The 17827-nt window shown below is 40.8% G+C and overlaps 17 non-coding genes across 17 annotated transcripts; all 17 read left to right on the top strand.

Annotated features, from left to right (window-relative positions):
* The first annotated feature begins 1718 nt into the window (after nucleotides 1–1718).
* On the top strand, nucleotides 1719–1790 carry TRNAC-GCA (transfer RNA cysteine (anticodon GCA)). The gene has a single exon. It is a non-coding gene; the product is annotated as a tRNA-Cys (tRNA).
* Nucleotides 1791–2273: 483 nt separating this feature from the next.
* TRNAC-GCA (transfer RNA cysteine (anticodon GCA)) lies at nucleotides 2274–2345 on the top strand. The gene has a single exon. It is a non-coding gene; the product is annotated as a tRNA-Cys (tRNA).
* A 103-nt stretch (nucleotides 2346–2448) lies between these two features.
* TRNAC-GCA (transfer RNA cysteine (anticodon GCA)) lies at nucleotides 2449–2520 on the top strand. The gene has a single exon. It is a non-coding gene; the product is annotated as a tRNA-Cys (tRNA).
* A 269-nt stretch (nucleotides 2521–2789) lies between these two features.
* On the top strand, nucleotides 2790–2861 carry TRNAC-GCA (transfer RNA cysteine (anticodon GCA)). The gene has a single exon. It is a non-coding gene; the product is annotated as a tRNA-Cys (tRNA).
* A 98-nt stretch (nucleotides 2862–2959) lies between these two features.
* TRNAC-GCA (transfer RNA cysteine (anticodon GCA)) lies at nucleotides 2960–3031 on the top strand. Its single transcript has one exon. It is a non-coding gene; the product is annotated as a tRNA-Cys (tRNA).
* A 658-nt stretch (nucleotides 3032–3689) lies between these two features.
* On the top strand, nucleotides 3690–3761 carry TRNAC-GCA (transfer RNA cysteine (anticodon GCA)). Its single transcript has one exon. It is a non-coding gene; the product is annotated as a tRNA-Cys (tRNA).
* A 488-nt stretch (nucleotides 3762–4249) lies between these two features.
* Nucleotides 4250–4321, top strand: TRNAC-GCA (transfer RNA cysteine (anticodon GCA)). Its single transcript has one exon. It is a non-coding gene; the product is annotated as a tRNA-Cys (tRNA).
* A 273-nt stretch (nucleotides 4322–4594) lies between these two features.
* On the top strand, nucleotides 4595–4666 carry TRNAC-GCA (transfer RNA cysteine (anticodon GCA)). Its single transcript has one exon. It is a non-coding gene; the product is annotated as a tRNA-Cys (tRNA).
* A 489-nt stretch (nucleotides 4667–5155) lies between these two features.
* Nucleotides 5156–5227, top strand: TRNAC-GCA (transfer RNA cysteine (anticodon GCA)). The gene has a single exon. It is a non-coding gene; the product is annotated as a tRNA-Cys (tRNA).
* Nucleotides 5228–5325: 98 nt separating this feature from the next.
* Nucleotides 5326–5397, top strand: TRNAC-GCA (transfer RNA cysteine (anticodon GCA)). Its single transcript has one exon. It is a non-coding gene; the product is annotated as a tRNA-Cys (tRNA).
* A 1426-nt stretch (nucleotides 5398–6823) lies between these two features.
* TRNAC-GCA (transfer RNA cysteine (anticodon GCA)) lies at nucleotides 6824–6895 on the top strand. The gene has a single exon. It is a non-coding gene; the product is annotated as a tRNA-Cys (tRNA).
* A 481-nt stretch (nucleotides 6896–7376) lies between these two features.
* On the top strand, nucleotides 7377–7448 carry TRNAC-GCA (transfer RNA cysteine (anticodon GCA)). The gene has a single exon. It is a non-coding gene; the product is annotated as a tRNA-Cys (tRNA).
* A 482-nt stretch (nucleotides 7449–7930) lies between these two features.
* On the top strand, nucleotides 7931–8002 carry TRNAC-GCA (transfer RNA cysteine (anticodon GCA)). The gene has a single exon. It is a non-coding gene; the product is annotated as a tRNA-Cys (tRNA).
* Nucleotides 8003–15603: 7601 nt separating this feature from the next.
* Nucleotides 15604–15675, top strand: TRNAC-GCA (transfer RNA cysteine (anticodon GCA)). The gene has a single exon. It is a non-coding gene; the product is annotated as a tRNA-Cys (tRNA).
* A 273-nt stretch (nucleotides 15676–15948) lies between these two features.
* Nucleotides 15949–16020, top strand: TRNAC-GCA (transfer RNA cysteine (anticodon GCA)). Its single transcript has one exon. It is a non-coding gene; the product is annotated as a tRNA-Cys (tRNA).
* A 487-nt stretch (nucleotides 16021–16507) lies between these two features.
* On the top strand, nucleotides 16508–16579 carry TRNAC-GCA (transfer RNA cysteine (anticodon GCA)). The gene has a single exon. It is a non-coding gene; the product is annotated as a tRNA-Cys (tRNA).
* Nucleotides 16580–16677: 98 nt separating this feature from the next.
* Nucleotides 16678–16749, top strand: TRNAC-GCA (transfer RNA cysteine (anticodon GCA)). The gene has a single exon. It is a non-coding gene; the product is annotated as a tRNA-Cys (tRNA).
* Nucleotides 16750–17827: the final 1078 nt, after the last annotated feature.

Below are 17827 nucleotides of genomic sequence, written 5' to 3'. Positions count from 1 at the left end.
TGAAAAAAAAAAGTGGTAGAGCATTCGACTGCAGATCGAGAGGTCCTCGGTTCAAACCCGGGTGCCCCCTTCCTGTATTCTCCTTGAAATTAAACTTTACACGCTTCACAATTTTGAGCTTCGGTATACATTTTTAAACCGACAAAATGCATCTACAAAGTGTAGTTGGGGGTATAGCTCAGTGGTCGTCAACCTCCGTGGCGAAGTGGTTTGCAGAGCGCGCAACAACGCCAGAGGTTCTGGGTTCGAGTCCCGGGTAAGGCATGGGTATTTGTGTTCGTCCAGTTGATAAGAAACAAAGAAAAATGTAAGAATTGAAAAGTATAAAAGTGAGAAAAAGAGTGAATGGTGGGGGATACCTCGGTGAAGGGGGTATTTCCTTTGAAAGAAAAAAAACAAAGTGGTAGAGCATTCGACTGCAGATCGAGAGGTCCTCGGTTCAAACCCGGGTGCCCCCTTCCTGTATTCTCCTTGAAATTAAACTATACACGCTTCACAATTTTTGAGCTTCGGTATACATTTTTAAACCGACAAAATGCATCTACAAAGTGTAGTTCGGGGTATAGCTCAGTGGTCGTCAACCTCCGTGGCGAAGTGGTTTGCAGAGCGCGCTACAACGCCAGAGGTTCTGGGTTCGAGTCCCGGGTAAGGCATGGGTATTTGTGTTCGTCCAGTTGATAAGAAACAAAGAAAAATGTAAGAATTGAAAAGTATAAAAGTGAGAAAAAGAGTGAATGGTGGGGGATACCTCCGTGAAGGCGGTATTTCCTTTGAAAAAAAAAAAGTGGTAGAGCATTCGACTGCAGATCGAGAGGTCCTCGGTTCAAACCCGGGTGCCCCCTTCCTGTATTCTCCTTGAAATTAAACTATACACGCTTCACAATTTTTGAGCTTCGGTATACATTTTTAAACCGACAAAATGCATCTACAAAGTGTAGTTGGGGGTATAGCTCAGTGGTCGTCAACCTCCGTGGCGAAGTGGTTTGCAGAGCGCGCTACAACGCCAGAGGTTCTGGGTTCGAGTCCCGGGTAAGGCATGGGTATTTTTGTTCGTTCAGTTGATAAGAAACAAAGAAAAATGTAAGAATTGAAAAGTATAAAAGTGAGAAAAAGAGTGAATGGTGGGGGATACCTCCGTGAAGGGGGTATTTCCTTTGAAAAAAAAAAAGTGGTAGAGCATTCGACTGCAGATCGAGAGGTCCTCGGTTCAAACCCGGGTGCCCCCTTCCTGTATTCTCCTTGAAATTAAACTTTACACGCTTCACAATTTTTGAGCTTCGGTATACATTTTTAAACCGACAAAATGCATCTACAAAGTGTAGTTGGGGGTATAGCTCAGTGGTCGTCAACCTCCGTGGCGAAGTGGTTTGCAGAGCGCGCTACAACGCCAGAGGTTCTGGGTTCGAGTCCCGGGTAAGACATGGGTATTTGTGTTCGTCCAGTTGATAAGAAACAAAGAAAAATGTAAGAATTGAAAAGTATAAAAGTGAGAAAAAGAGTGAATGGTGGGGGATACCTCCGTGAAGGGGGTATTTCCTTTGAAAAAAAAAAAAAAAAGTGGTAGAGCATTCGACTGCAGATCGAGAGGTCCTCGGTTCAAACCCGGGTGCCCCCTTCCTGTATTCTCCTTGAAATTAAACTATACACGCTTCACAATTTTTGAGCTTCGCTATACATTTTAAAACAAACAAAGTGCATCTGATCAACAAACTGTAGTTGGGGGTATAGCTCAGTGGTAGAGCATTCGACTGCAGATCGAGAGGTCCTCGGTTCAAACCCGGGTGCTCCCTTCCTATTTTCTCCTTGAAATTAAACTATACACGCTTCACAATTTTTGAGCTTCAGTATGCATTTTTAAACTGACAAAATGTATCTACAAAGTGTAGTTGGGGGTATAGCTCAGTGGTCGTCAACCTCCGTGGCGAAGTGGTTAGCAGAGTGCGCTACAACGCCAGAGGTTCTGGGTTCGAGTCCCGGGAAAGGCATGGGTATTTGTGTTCGTCCAGTTGATAAGAAACAATGATAATGTAAGAATTGAAAAGTATAAAAGTGAGAAAAAGAGTGAATGGAGGGGGATACCTTCGTGAAGGGGGTATTTCCTCTGAAAAAAATAAAAAGTGGTAGAGCATTCGACTGCAGATCGAGAGGTCCTCGGTTCAAACCCGTGTGCCCCCTTCATGTATTTTCCTTGAAATTAAAGTTTACACGCTTCACAATATTTGAGCTTCGGTATACATTTTTAAACTGACAAAATGCATCTACAAAGTGTAGTTGGGAGTATAGCTCAGTGGTAGAGTATTCGACTGCAGATCGAGAGGTCCTCGGTTCAAACCTGTGTGCCCCCTTCATGTATTTTCCTTGAAATTAAAGTTTACACGCTTCACAATATTTGAGATTCGGTATACATTTTTAAACCGGCAGAATGCATCTAATCTACAAATTGCAGTTGGGGGTATAGCTCAGTGGTAGAGCATTCGACTGCAGATCCAGAGGTCCTCGGTTTAAACCCGTGTGCCCCCTTCCTGTGTTCTCCTTGAAATTAAAGTTTACACGCTTCACAATTCTTGAGCTTCGGTATACATTTTTAAACTGACAAAATGCATCTACAAAGTGTAGTTGGGAGTATAGCTCAGTGGTTGATTATTCGACTGCAGATCGAGAGGTCCTCTGTTCAAACCCGTGTGCCCCCCTTTATGTATTTTCCTTGAAATTAAAGTTTACACGCTTTACAATTTTTGAGCTTCGGTATACATTTTTAAACCGACAAAATGCATCTACAAAATGTAGTTGGGGGTATAGCTCAGTGGTAGAGCATTCGACTGCAAATCGAGAGGTCCTCGGTTCAAACCCGGGTGCCCCCTTCCAATTTTCTCCTTGAAATTAAACTTTACACACTTCACAATTTTTGAGCTTCGGTATACATTTTTAAACCGACAAAATGCATCTACAAAATGTAGTTGGGGGTATAGCTCAGTGGTAGAGCATTCGACTGCAGATCGGGAGGTCCTCGGTTCAAACCTGGGTGCTCCCTTCCTATTTTCTCCTTGAAATTAAACTATACACGCTTCACAATTTTTGAGCTTCAGTATGCATTTTTAAACTGACAAAATGCATCTACAAAGTGTAGTTGGGGGTATAGCTCAGTGGTCGTCAACCTCCGTGGCGAAGTGGTTTGCAGAGCGCGCTACAACGTCAGAGGTTCTGGGTTCGAATCCCGGGTAAGGCATGGGTATTTGTGTTCGTCCAGTTGATAAGAAACAAAGATAAGGTAAGAATTGAAAAGTGTAAAAGTGAGAAAAAGAGTGAATGGTGGGGAATACCTCCGTGAAGGGGGAATTTCCTTTGAAAAAAAAGAAAAGTGGTAGAGCATTCGGCTGCAGATCGAGAGGTCCTCGGTTCAAACCCGGGTGTTCCCTTCCAATTTTCTCCTTGACATTAAACTATACACGCTTCGCAATGTTTGAGCTTCGGTATACATTTTTAAACTGACAAAATGCATCTACAAAGTGTAGTTGGGAGTATAGCTCAGTGGTAGAGTTTTCGACTTCAGATGGAGAGGTCCTCGGTTCAAACCTGGGTGCCCCCTTCCTGTATTCTCGTTGAAATTAAACTTTACACGCTTCACAATTTTTTAGCTTCGGTATTCATTTTTAAACCGGCTGAATGCATCTAATCTACAAATTGCAGTTGGGGGTATAGCTCAGTGGTAGAGCATTCGACTGCAGATCGAGAGGTCCTCGGTTTAAACCCGGGTGCCCCCTTACTATTTTCTCCGTGAAATTAAACTTTACACGCTTCACAATTTTTGAGCTTCGGTATACATTTCTAAATTGACAAAATGCATCTAATCTACAAATTGCAGTTGGGGGTATAGCTCAGTGGAAGTCGACCTCCGTGGCGGAGTGGTCAGCAGAGCGCGCTACAACGCCAGGGGTTCTGGGTTCGAGTCCCGGATAAGGCATGGGTATTTGTTTTCGTCCAGTTGATAAGAAACAAAGAAAAATGTAAGAATTGAAAAGTGTAAAAGTGAGAAAAAGAGTGAATGGTGGGGGATACCTCCGTGAAGGGGGTATTTCCTTTGAAAAAAAAAAAAGTGGTAGAGCATTCGACTGCAGATCGAGAGGTCCTCGGTTCAAACCCGGGTGCCCCCTTCCAATTTTCTCCTTGAAATTAAACTTTACACACTTCACAATTTTTGAGCTTCGGTATACATTTTTAAACCGACAAAATGCATCTACAAAATGTAGTTGGGGGTATAGCTCAGTGGTAGAGCATTCGACTGCAGATCGAGAGGTCCTCGGTTCAAACCCGGGTGTTCCCTTTCAATTTTCTCCTTGACATTAAACTATACACGCTTCGCAATGTTTGAGCTTCGGTATACATTTTTAAACTGACAAAATGCATCTACAAAGTGTAGTTGGGAGTATAGCTCAGTGGTAGAGTTTTCGACTTCAGATGGAGAGGTCCTCGGTTCAAACCCGGGTGCCCCCTTCCTGTATTCTCGTTGAAATTAAACTTTACACGCTTCACAATTTTTGAGCTTCGGTATTCATTTTTAAACCGGCTGAATGCATCTAATCTACAAATTGCAGTTGGGGGTATAGCTCAGTGGTAGAGCATTCGACTGCAGATCGAGAGGTCCTCGGTTCAAACCCGGGTGCCCCCTTACTATTTTCTCCTTGAAATTAAACTTTACACGCTTCACAATTTTTGAGCTTCGGTATACATTTCTAAATTGACAAAATGCATCTAATCTACAAATTGCAGTTGGGGGTATAGCTCAGTGGAAGTCGACCTCCGTGGCGGAGTGGTCAGCAGAGCGCGCTACAACGCCAGGGGTTCTGGGTTCGAGTCCCGGATAAGGCATGGGTATTTGTGTTCGTCCAGTTGATAAGAAACAAAGAAAAATGTAAGAATTGAAAAGTGTAAAAGTGAGAAAAAGAGTGAATGGTGGGGGATACCTCCGTGAAGGGGGTATTTCCTTTGAAAAAAAAAAAAAGTGGTAGAGCATTCGACTGCAGATCGAGAGGTCCTCGGTTCAAACCCGGGTGCCCCCTTCCAATTTTCTCCTTGAAATTAAACTTTACACACTTCACAATTTTTGAGCTTCGGTATACATTTTTAAACCGACAAAATGCATCTACAAAATGTAGTTGGGGGTATAGCTCAGTGGTAGAGCATTCGACTGCAGATCGAGAGGTCCTCGGTTCAAACCCGGGTGCCCCCTTCCAATTTTCTTCTTGAAATTAAACTTTACACACTTCACAATTTTTGAGCTTCGGTATACATTTTTAAACCGACAAAATGCATCTACAAAATGTAGTTGGGGGTATAGCTCAGTGGTAGAGCATTCGACTGCAGATCGAGAGGTCCTCGGTTCAAACCCGGGTGTTCCCATTCAATTTTCTCCTTGACATTAAACTATACACGCTTCGCAATGTTTGAGCTTCGGTATACATTTTTAAACTGACAAAATGCATCTACAAAGTGTAGTTGGGAGTATAGCTCAGTGGTAGAGTTTTCGACTTCATATGGAGAGGTCCTCGGTTCAAACCCGTGTGCCCCCTTCATGTATTTTCCTTGAAATTAAAGTTTACACGCTTAACAATTTTTGAGCTTCGGTATTCATTTTTAAACCGGCTGAATGCATCTAATCTACAAATTGCAGTTGGGGGTATAGCTCAGTGGTGGGCGGCCCCTGTGGCGGAGTGGTTAGCACATCGCGCTACGACGCCAGGGGTCCCGGGTTCGATTCCCGGCTCGGCCATGGATGTTTGTGATTGTCTGTCCTGAAAAGTCTTGAAATTGAAATATGAATGAAATGATATGAGTGAATGAAGTGTGATGGGGGAAGCTTCCGCATAGGGGCTTTCCTTTTGTAAAAAGAAAAAAAAAAAAAAAATAAAAGTGGTATAGCATTCGACTGCAGATCGAGAGGTCCTCGATTCAAACCCGGGTACCCCCTTCCTATTTTCTCCTTGAAATTAAACTATACACGCTTCACAAATGTTGAGCTTCAGTGTGCATTTTTAAACTGACAAAATGCATCTGCAAAGTGTAGTTGGGGGTATACCTCAGTGGTCGTCAACCTCCGTGGCGAAGTGGTTAGCAGATCGCGCTACAACGCCAGAGGTTCTGGGTTCGATTCCCAGATAAGGCATGGGGATTTGTGTTCATCCAGTTGATAAGAAACAAATATAATGTAAGAATTGAAAAGTGTAAAAGTGAGAAAAAGAATGAATGGTGGGGGATACCTCCGTGAAGGGGGTATTTCCTTTGAAAAAAAAAAAAAAGTGGAAGAGCATTCGACTGCAGATCGAGAGGTCCTCGGTTCAAACCCGGGTGCCCCCTTCCTGTATTCTCCTTGAAATTAAACTTTACACGCTTCACAATTTTTGAGCTTCGGTATACATTTTTAAACCGACAAAATGCATCTACAAAATGTAGTTGGGGGGTATAGCTCAGTGGTCGTCAACCTCCGTGGCGAAGTGGTTTGCAGATCGCGCTACAACGCCAGGGGTTCCGGGTTCGAGTCCCGGGTAAGGCATGGGTATTTGTGATTGTCTGTCCTGAAAAAGTCCTGAAATAGAATTGTGAATGAAATGATATGAGTGAATGTGATGGGGGAAGCTTCCGCTTAGGGGGCTTTCCTTTAAAAAAAAAAAAAAAGTGGTAGAGCATTCGACTGCAGATCGAGAGGTCCTCGGTTCAAACCCTGGTGCTCCCTTCCTATTTTCGCCTTGAAATTAAACTATACACGCTTCACAATTTTTGAGCTTCAGTATATTTTTAAACTGGCAAAATGCATATACAAAGTGAAGTTGGGGGTATAGCTCAGTGGTAGAGCATACGACTGCAGATCGAGAGGTGCTCGGTTCAAACCCGGGTGCTCCCTTCATATTTTCGCCTTGAAATTAAACTATACACGCTTCACAATTTTTGAGCTTGAGTATGCATTTTTAAACTGACAAAATGCATCTACAAAGTGTAATTGGGGGTATAGCTCAGTGGTCGTCAACCTCCGTGGCGAAGTGGTTTGCAGAGCGTGCTACAACGTCAGAGGTTCTGGGTTCGAGTCCCGGGTAAGGCATGGGTATTTGTGTTCGTCCAGTTGATAAGAAACAAAGATAATGTAAGAATTGAAAAGTGTAAAAGTGAGAAAAAGAGTTAATGGGGGGGGATACCTCCGTGAAGGGGGTATTTCTTTTGAAAAAAAAAAAGTGGTAGAGCATTCGACTGCAGATCGAGAGGTCCTCGGTTCAAACCCGGGTGCCCCCTTCCTGTATTCTCCTTGAAATTAAACTTTACACGCTTCACAATTTTTGAGCTTCGGTATACATTTTTATACCGACAAAATGCATCTACAAAGTGTAGTTGGGGGTATAGCTCAGTGGTAGAGCATTCGACTGCAGATCGAGAGGTCCTCGGTTTAAACCCGGGTGCCCCCTTCCTGTATTCTCCTTGAAATTAAACTTTACACGCTTCACAATTTTTGAGCTTCGGTATACATTTTTAAACCGACAAAATGCATCTACAAAGTGTAGTTGGGGGTATAGCTCAGTGGTCGTCAACCTCCGTGGCGAAGTGGTTTGCAGAGCGCGCTACAACGCCAGAGGTTCTGGGTTCGAGTCCCGGGTAAGGCATGGGTATTTGTGTTCGTCCAGTTGATAAGAAACAAAGAAAAATGTAAGAATTGAAAAGTGTAAAAGTGAGAAAAAGAGTGAATGGTGGGGGATACCTCCGTGAAGGGGGTATTTCCTTTGAAAAAAAAAAAGTGGTAGAGCATTCGACTTCAGATCGAGATGTCCTCGGTTCAAACCCGGGTGCACCCTTCCTGTATTCTCCTTGAAATTAAACTTTACACGCTTCACAATTTTTGAGCTTCGGTATACATTTTTATACCGACAAAATGCATCTACAAAGTGTAGTTGGGGGTATAGCTCAGTGGTAGAGCATTCGACTGCAGATCGAGAGGTCCTCGGTTTAAACCCGGGTGCTTCCTTCATGTATTCTCCTTGAAATTAAACTTTACACGCTTCACAATTTTTGAGCTTCGGTATACATTTTTAAACCGACAAAATGCATCTACAAAGTGTAGTTGGGGGTATAGCTCAGTGGTCGTCAACCTCCGTGGCGAAGTGGTTTGCAGAGCGCGCTACAACGCCAGAGGTTCTGGGTTCGAGTCCCGGGTAAGGCATGGGTATTTGTGTTCGTCCAGTTGATAAGAAACAAAGAAAAATGTAAGAATTGAAAAGTGTAAAAGTGAGAAAAAGAGTGAATGGTGGGGGATACCTCCGTGTAGGGGGTATTTCCTTTATAAAAAAAAAAAAAGTGGTTAGCAGAGCGCGCTACAACGCCAGGGGTTCCAGGTTCGAGTCCCGGGTAAGGCATGGGTATTTGTGATTGTCTGTCCTTAAAAAGTCCTGAAATAGAAATGTGAATGAAATGATATGAGTGAATGTGATGGGGGAAGCTTCCGCTTAAGCGGCTTTCCTTTAAAAAGAAAAAAAAGTGGTAGAGCATTCGACTGCAGATCGAGAGGTCCTCGGTTCAAACCCGGGTGCTCCCTTCCTATTTTCTCCTTGAAATTAAGCTAAACACGCTTCATAATTTTTGAGCTTCAGTATGCATTTTAGTAGTATGATTTGACCTATTATTGGCGCGATAAATGATGAACCCCCTTCAGGCAGATTTGGCTACACTTAAAACTTGCTCAACATGCCCATATGAGCTTTTTGCTCAAGTGTGGTACTCCGTCTAATCCAAGATTTTTGTAAAAATGCCCTCGGGAAGTTCCCGTGAAATGATGAGCCCCCTCAGATTGATTTGTCCGCACTTACAAAAGGCACTTCTGTCAGATTGTTGTCCATAATCCTGTCAAAAATATGCCCCTCTTGATATTTTTTTTGGCTACACTTAAAACTAGGCCAAACGTATTAACACACACACACACACACATATTTACTTCCGGTCCACTTCCGGTCCACTTCCGGTTTGCCTACTCCCGGTCTACTTGTGGCCTATTTCTGGTTTATTTATATTGCATCATGTTTTGCAACAAATTATTAGACATGTGTTGTTTTCTGATTGGTTGGTTATGACATAATGTGATGATGTGTTATATTCTGATTGGCTTATTGTTTCAGATGCTTTTAATGCGGTCTGTGCTTAGGCTATATAAAGAGATTTTGCATTGCCTATCAGCCAGTATTGTGAGAGTTGTTGAAGAGTAAGGGTGTGTTGTTGCAGTGCTGCTCATATTTTTTTAAATACAAAAATATTGCAAATTTATATAAATTGAATTACAAATCTATTTGATTTAATATACAGAATTTTTGACAACCTGTCATAGGTTTATTAAGTATAGAGTTTTGATTTGAACCCCAAGAAATTTTATATAAATACCAAAGCCAAAAATATTAACACACATACACACACACACACACACACTAAATATACAAAACACACTGCTGAACCCAACTGATATTTTTATTAAGCATAGAATTTTGATTTGAACCCCAGGAAATCTTATATAATAAACAACAACAAAAATGCCAAATCAAAAATATTGTAATCAATGCAATAAGAATATAACCAGCCCCAATTGGGCCAGGCACCAAAAGAATTGTAATCCAGACAAATGCAGAACTCCCACAAAAATATGCCCTAAATGCCATAGAAAATATAGCATGGAATACTTCACTTATAAACATAAAGGTACTTGTTCTGCACAGTCATCAACATTGCCCCCACAACCATCTACATCTGGTCTGAAAAGGAAGCATGAAGCACCTGTTAATGCTAGAGCAGCAAAGCAGCCACGCTATGAACCCATCCATAGCAGTTTTAACGGCCAATTAAGGGATCACCGTTTGCCAGATGTGCAGGCAATTCTAAATGCACAAAATGGCTCTTATAAGCTGTCCCTCAAATTGTTTACACAATATAAGAAGCCAAATGGCACAAAATTTACACAGCCCCACATAACAGAAACTGTACCGGTATATTCAAATGCAAATTCAGACAAAATAATAAGCAGTTTGATAGATCAATTGAATATTAAACACTCTGAATTTGCTGGAAAAGAGTCTGGATGGAGCCTATGCGGATCTTCACACAAGTTATATATTAATATTTCTGAATTCAACCCATTACAAGGATCTACATATTTGCCTTTACCTGCCAATATTAAAAACAAAAGAGCCGTGGTTAACATAGAAAATAATGATGAGAAATGCTTTTTGTGGTGTATTTTAGCTGCTTTGTATCCAGTTTTAAGGGATCCTGAGAGAATAAGTTATTATATACAGCATGAACATGATTTTGATGAAGCAATGGAGGGTTTAGAATATCCAATGTCTGTTCAGAATATTGATAAATTTGAAAAAAAGGCCAGGAATATCAATGGTAAACAATTATCTATTAATGTATTTATTTGTTCTACTGGCCGTGGCAATTGCTTGATAGCACCTCTCAGAATCAGTACATTTGATGATGATTCTGCTGTTCCGATTGATCTGCTCTTAATTGAAGGGGAAGATACACACCATTATACTCTGATACATAATCTTGAAGCTTTAGTGAGAACACAACTAGACAAATCCAATACAATATTCAAGTTGTGTAGAAGATGTTTAATTGTATTTGATGGTAGAAAAATGGTGAATGGTGTTTGTGAACAGAATGCAGAAATTGCTAAAAACAAGTTAATTGAGCATCTGAAATACTGTGGCAACCATAAACCTGTTCATATGGTGATGCCTAATCCAAGTGAAAATGCCAAATTCAAAAAATTTGAAGCCCTGTTGGAACACCCAGCATATATAGTCTGTGATTTTGAATCAAACCTCAAACCCCATGCATTCTGCAGTCCAGATCCTGATGAATCTTCAATTACATCATACCAGCTACATGAACCTTCTAGTTTTTATTATGTGGTTGTACAGGATGGGGTTGTTAGTAAAGAAGATTTATACATGGGAGCAGATGCCATCAAAGAATTTGCACTTACAATAGAAAATGAGTGCCATGACATAGCATCTAATATCTTATTAAAATCAAAACCCATGCTGCCTTTAACAGAGAAACAGATTGAAGATTTCAACAATGCAGAAAAATGCCCGGTATGTGATTCTGAATTTTCAGATACAAATATCAAGGTGAAACACCATTCTCATACAGATGGTAAATTCTTAATGGCCCTGTGTAATAGCTGTAATATTAAGATCCAGAGACCAAAATTTGTCCCCATATTTTGCCATGGTGCATCCAATTATGATTTTCATCATTTGATCAGGTACGAGGGGTTTGACAAGCAGAATTTAAATATTTTAGCTGAAAATAATGAAAAATATATTGCCATTAGCAAAATAATTAAAGTTAATAGTGTTCCTATTCACTTAAGATTTCTTGATTCATACAGAATTCTGTCTGCTAGCCTGGCTACACTGGCCACTCAATTATCTGATGATCAATTCAAAATCACATGTGCTTTGTTTCCAAATCAGGAGCTGAAATTAATTAGGCGAAAGGGTGTATATCCATATGATTATGTTACAGATTTTTCTAAATTTGATGAGTGTTCTCTGCCACCACAACAAGAGTTTTACAGCAAAATCAGAGCATATGGAATCACTGATGAAGATTATCACCATGCCCAGTTGATGTGGAACAATTTAAAATGCCAGACATTTGGTGATTATCACAAGGCTTATTTAAAACTTGATGTGACCCTCTTAGCTGATATACTTCAGGCATTTAGAAAATCTTCCATGCAAAATTATAAGCTGGATCCAATGTATTTTTACAGTGCTCCGGGCCTAGCATGGTCTGCAATGTTTTTAAACACTAAAATGCAATTGGATCTGATCCAGGATCAAGATATGTATCTGTTTATGGAACAATGTATAAGAGGAGGCATGGTGCAATGTTCTCAGAGATATGCCAGAGCAAATAACAAATATATTCCTGATTATGATCCAGCACTGCCATCAAATTATATATTGTATGTAGATGCCAACAGCCTCTATGGTTATGCTATGATGGATAAATTGCCATATGCAGGGCTTGAGTGGGTTGAAGATTTTAATATTGAAGATCTTAAGGATTTTGATGACAGTCACTATGGCCTGTCCTTAGAAGTTGATCTGACAATTCCTGATGATTTACACAACACATTTTCTGATCTGCCCCCAATTCCTGAGGTTAAGTGTTCACCTGGCTCTAAACAGAAGAAATTGATGATGACTCTAGAGCCGAAACAGGATTATGTCTTATATTACAAAAACCTCCAGTTCCTGATGAAACATGGTGTCCAAGTGACCAAAGTTGGAAAAGTTTTGAGGTTCAGGCACTCAAGATGGTTGAAGCCATATATTGATACAAACACAGAGCTTCGAACATCTGCAATGAGCCAATTTGATAAGACCTTGTTTAAATTGATGGTCAATTCAGTGTATGGCAAAACAATAGAAAATGTCAGAAAATATACTGATGTTAAATTAATTACTGACCCCAGCCGGAGCAAAAAATTGATAGCAAAGCCCAACTTCAATTACAGAAGAATTTATGATGAAAATATGGCACTTTTCAACATGAAAAAAACAAAGATTAAGTTTGATAAGCCTATTTATGTAGGGGCTGTGATATTGGAATTGGCCAAATTACACATGTTAAAATTGTATTATGATGTGTTGAAGCCTTTTTATAAGGATCGTGTAAAACTGATGTACATGGACACAGATAGTTTTGTTCTTGATATTCAAACAGAAGATGTTTATCAAGATATAGCACAGCCTGAATTGTTTAAATATTTTGATACCACTGAACATTCAAAAATTCAACACCACAACAAAAAGGTGCCTGGCAAGTTAAAAGATGAGACACTTGGTGATGTTATTGTGGCATTTGCTGGGTTAAGGGCCAAGATGTACAGTTTTGAAACATGTAGTGGCGCTGTTGCCAAAAAGGCCAAGGGCATTGGCAGAGTAATTGTTGACAAAGAGCTTGAATTTGAAGATTACAAAAATTGCCTCAAATCATGTAGCACAATCAGAACATCAGAAAATAGAATTCAGAGTGTGGATCACTTGTTGACTACAAATATTGTAAGAAAAGTGGCTCTGGACCCACATGATGATAAGAGATGCATTTTGTCATGTGGCTTACATACTCTACCATGGGGTCATTGTGATTTGAAAAGTGGTAATCAATGCCCAATTACAGAGCATGATTTGAAATAAATAAACATGCCTATGAACTTATTTGGGTTCAAAAAACAGGCTATTATGGACCTGCCAACACCACAACCCTCTTCTGATATGATATCTAAACTAAGTGCTTTGTTAATTATTCATCTGAACAGCATACTTACAGATGTTGATGATGAAACAGGTAAAATATTGTACATATTTAACAATAATTTAAATCATTACCAATTACCTGTAGGTGGTCAATTGCAATTTATTACAACCCCTGAGGGTAATGTCAAGATTTCAGTAGGGAGAAATATTTATAGAATTAAGCACTCAAACATGATTTCTGGCACTGTATATACTATTTCTGCTGGTGACTGCTTATATATTGAGGTCCCGGGATCATATGACAAGCTTACACCTTTTTTATAGAATTAAGAATCAGATATTCAATAATAAATAACCACTAAAACAAAATGCCTAATGATATATTTGGCCATACAAGGCATGAAGATCACAGTGATGAGATTCTGATGCTTGATGTCAGAGTCAAGAAATTAAGAAGTGATTTACAAGCTTTACAAACCACACTCAATGCCAGTCTTCAACTAGAAATTATAAATTTACAATCACAATGCATGGACCCTCTTCTTAAAATTGATTCTGAACTCAAATTGCTGCTTCAGAAATATACTGACTTGGCCACATTGGATAATTTTCAAAATTTAGAAGAAGCTGTAGCAGCTCTTCAAGCCAAATTTAAGACCCAGGCCACCAACTCGGAGCAATTGAAACAGCAATTGGAAGAGCAGATAAATAATGTCCAGACACAGCTCCAAACAATTGTCAAAAGCATAAAATCACAAGAAGATTTTGATCTAGTGATTTCCACTCTAAAAGAACAGATTCAATCACTCCAGATACCTAATCTGGACCCCTTGAACAATGCCATAGCCGAGGTTAAAGAAAAAATTGAGACACTTGAAAATTTTATGAACAACTTGCCATCTTCTGATGCTTTGAGTGCAATAACTCGGAGTGTTGCCAACATTAAGCTGCAACTTGAAACATATGAAGATTTTGGAAAAATTCAAAGTACCATAACCCATATTGAGGGTACAATAGCAGCAGTGCAAAGTGATTTGACAAATGTACAAGAATCTCTAGAATCCCGCCTGCCTGGTATTGTAGACACACTTGTCAGTGTCCAGCAACAGATCACAAAGCTTGAAAACCTCAACACTGAATCTGAGCTATCTCATTTTCATCACTTGATCGATGATATCCAAACAAAACTTGAAATTTTACAACAATCAACACCCACTCAGGCAGATATAGCCCTGCTCCAAAATGCTATGCAAAATGTGGCTGATGCTTCTGAATTAAATAATGTGAAATTGGCACTTGAATCTTTGCAAAATACTGTAACAAATCTGCCTACATCACAGGAACTTAAAAATATTAAGAGAGCTGTGAATCGCATATTGAAATCAGAAGATATCAAGAATATCCAGACAGAGATCAAACAACTTACTCAGACAGTGGCCACTCTACCAACTAATCAACATATGAATGAACTGCATGCCCTGATTGAGGATATCAGAAGACAGGTCCATGATCTTACTGCTCAAAATTCAAAATTGGCAGTTATTGAAAATTTGCAACAAATTGTAGCTAATATCAAGCAACAGCTAGGGACCATGGAATCCAATCAAGCAAATGCTCTGTCTGTTTTTGCCACCCAGCTTCAAGAGATTGTGCAACAATACAAGAAACTTGTTGTGGACATAAAAATCAAGCCAGGCCATGATGATGTTGTTAGGACCATCAATGAGCACCTTGAATCTGTAACAAGCAGATTGCTTACAGCAGAAAAAGAAATAACAGGCATAATCGAGAATCCTAAACATACAATAATTCTTGAATTGTACAGCATCCCCAACAAAGAATATGGTTCACCATTTACACCAGGAGGCAAAATATATATGCTGTCCCCTGCAAAAAAAAAAGAAGGTAAAGTGTTCCCCTGTGCATAGCACCACGCCATGAAGGCGTATAGGGGGTGTGGGGGTGTGGGTCGTGAGTGGGGATGATGTGATCAGCATCACGCCCCTGACCGCCTTTACCCCCCAGGGTTTCCCCTAGGTACCCAAGTTATTCGACGCTGGGTGTGCGCCGGGTGTGTTCCACCGTTAGAAAAGTTCCCGGATTTGAACCGGCCGGGGATCGAACCCGGGACCTTTAGCATGGTAGTCAGACGCGTTACCGACAGAGCCACCGCGGCCACCCACTGTCCCCTGCACAATTTTATTACCAGTTTTTTGTTTAAAAGTTTACACGCTTCACAATTTTTGAGCTTCGGTATACATTTTTAAACCGGCAGAATGCATCTAGTCTACAAATTGCAGTTGGGGGTATAGCTCAGTGGTAGAGCATTCGACTGCAGATCGAGAGGTCCTCGGTTCAAACCCGTGTGCCCCCTTCCTGTGTTCTCCTTGAAATTAAAGTTTACACGCTTCACAATTTTTGAGCTTCGGCATACATTTTTAAACTGACAAAATGCATCTACAAAGTGTAGTTGGGAGTATACCTCAGTGGTTGAGTATTCGACTGCAGATCGAGAGGTCCTCTGTTCAAACCCGTGTGACCCCTTCATGTATTTTCCTTGAAATTAAAGTTTACACGCTTTACAATTTTTGAGCTTCGGTATACATTTTTAAACCGGCTGAATGCATCTAATCTACAAATTGCAGTTGGGGGTATAGCTCAGTGGTAGAGCATTCGACTGCATATCGAGAGGTCCTCGGTTTAAACCCGGGTGCCCCCTTCCTGTATTCTCCTTGAAATTAAACTTTACACGCTTCACAATTTTTGAGCTTCGGTATACATTTCTAAATTGACAAAATGCATCTAATCTACAAATTGCAGTTGGGGGTATAGCTCAGTGGAAGTCGACCTCCGTGAAGGAGTGGTCAGCAGAGCGCGCTACAACGCCAGGGGTTCTGGGTTCGAGTCCCGGATAAGGCATGGGTATTTGTGTTCGTCCAGTTGATAAGAAACAAAGAAAAATGTAAGAATTGAAAAGTGTAAAAGTGAGAAAAAGAGTGAATGGTGGGGGATACCTCCGTGAAGGGGGTATTTCCTTTGAAAAAAAAAAAGTGGTAGAGCATTCGACTGCAGATCGAGAGGTCCTCGGTTCAAACCCGGGTGCCCCCTTCCAATTTTCTCCTTGAAATTAAACTTTACACACTTCACAATTTTTGAGCTTCGGTATACATTTCTAAACCGACAAAATGCATCTACAAAATGTAGTTGGGGGTATAGCTCAGTGGTAGAGCATTCGACTGCAGATCGAGAGGTCCTCGGTTCAAACCCGGGTGCCCCCTTCCAATTTTCTCCTTGAAATTAAACTTTACACACTTCACAATTTTTGAGCTTCGGTATACATTTTTAAACCGACAAAATGCATCTACAAAATGTAGTTGGGGGTATAGCTCAGTGGTAGAGCATTCGACTGCAGATCGAGAGGGCCTCGGTTCAAACCTGGGTGCTCCCTTCCTATTTTCTCCTTGAAATTAAACTATACACGCTTCATAATTTTTGAGCTTCAGTATGCATTTTTAAACTGACAAAATGCATCTACAAAGTGTAGTTGGGGGTATAGCTCAGTGGTCGTCAACCTCCGTGGCGAAGTGGTTTGCAGAGCGCGCTACAACGCCAGAGGTTCTGGGTTCGAGTCCCAGATAAGGCATGGGTATTTGTGTTCATCCAGTTGATAAGAAACAAATATAATGTAAGAATTGAAAAGTGTAAAAGTGAGAAAAAGAGTGAATGGTGGGGGATACCTCCGTGAAGGGGGTATTTCCTTTGAAAAAAAAAAGTGGTAGAGCATTCGACTGCAGATCGAGAGGTCCTCGGTTCAAACCCGGGTGCCCCCTTCCTGTATTCTCCTTGAAATTAAACTTTACACGCTTCACAATTTTTGAGCTTCGGTATACATTTTTAAACCGACAAAATGCATCTACAAAGTGTAGTTGGGGGTATAGCTCAGTGGTCGTCAACCTCCGTGGCGAAGTGGTTTGCAGAGCGCGCAACAACGCCAGAGGTTCTGGGTTCGAGTCCCGGGTAAGGCATGGGTATTTGTGTTCGTCCAGTTGATAAGAAACACAGAAAAATGTAAGAATTGAAAAGTATAAAAGTGAGAAAAAGAGTGAATGGTGGGGGATACCTCGGTGAAGGGGGTATTTCCTTTGAAAGAAAAAAAACAAAGTGGTAGAGCATTCGACTGCAGATCGAGAGGTCCTCGGTTCAAACCCGGGTGCCCCCTTCCTGTATTCTCCTTGAAATTAAACTATACACGCTTCACAATTTTTGAGCTTCGGTATACATTTTTAAACCGACAAAATGCATCTACAAAGTGTAGTTCGGGGTATAGCTCAGTGGTCGTCAACCTCCGTGGCGAAGTGGTTTGCAGAGCGCGCTACAACGCCAGAGGTTCTGGGTTCGAGTCCCGGGTAAGGCATGGGTATTTGTGTTCGTCCAGTTGATAAGAAACAAAGAAAAATGTAAGAATTGAAAAGTATAAAAGTGAGAAAAAGAGTGAATGGTGGGGGATACCTCCGTGAAGGCGGTAT

Source organism: Lepisma saccharinum, chromosome 9 (genome assembly GCF_977018435.1).
Source record: "Lepisma saccharinum chromosome 9, izLepSacc3.1, whole genome shotgun sequence".
Taxonomy (NCBI): domain Eukaryota; kingdom Metazoa; phylum Arthropoda; class Insecta; order Zygentoma; family Lepismatidae; genus Lepisma; species Lepisma saccharinum.
This window is presented reverse-complemented; position numbering and strand designations above follow the sequence as displayed.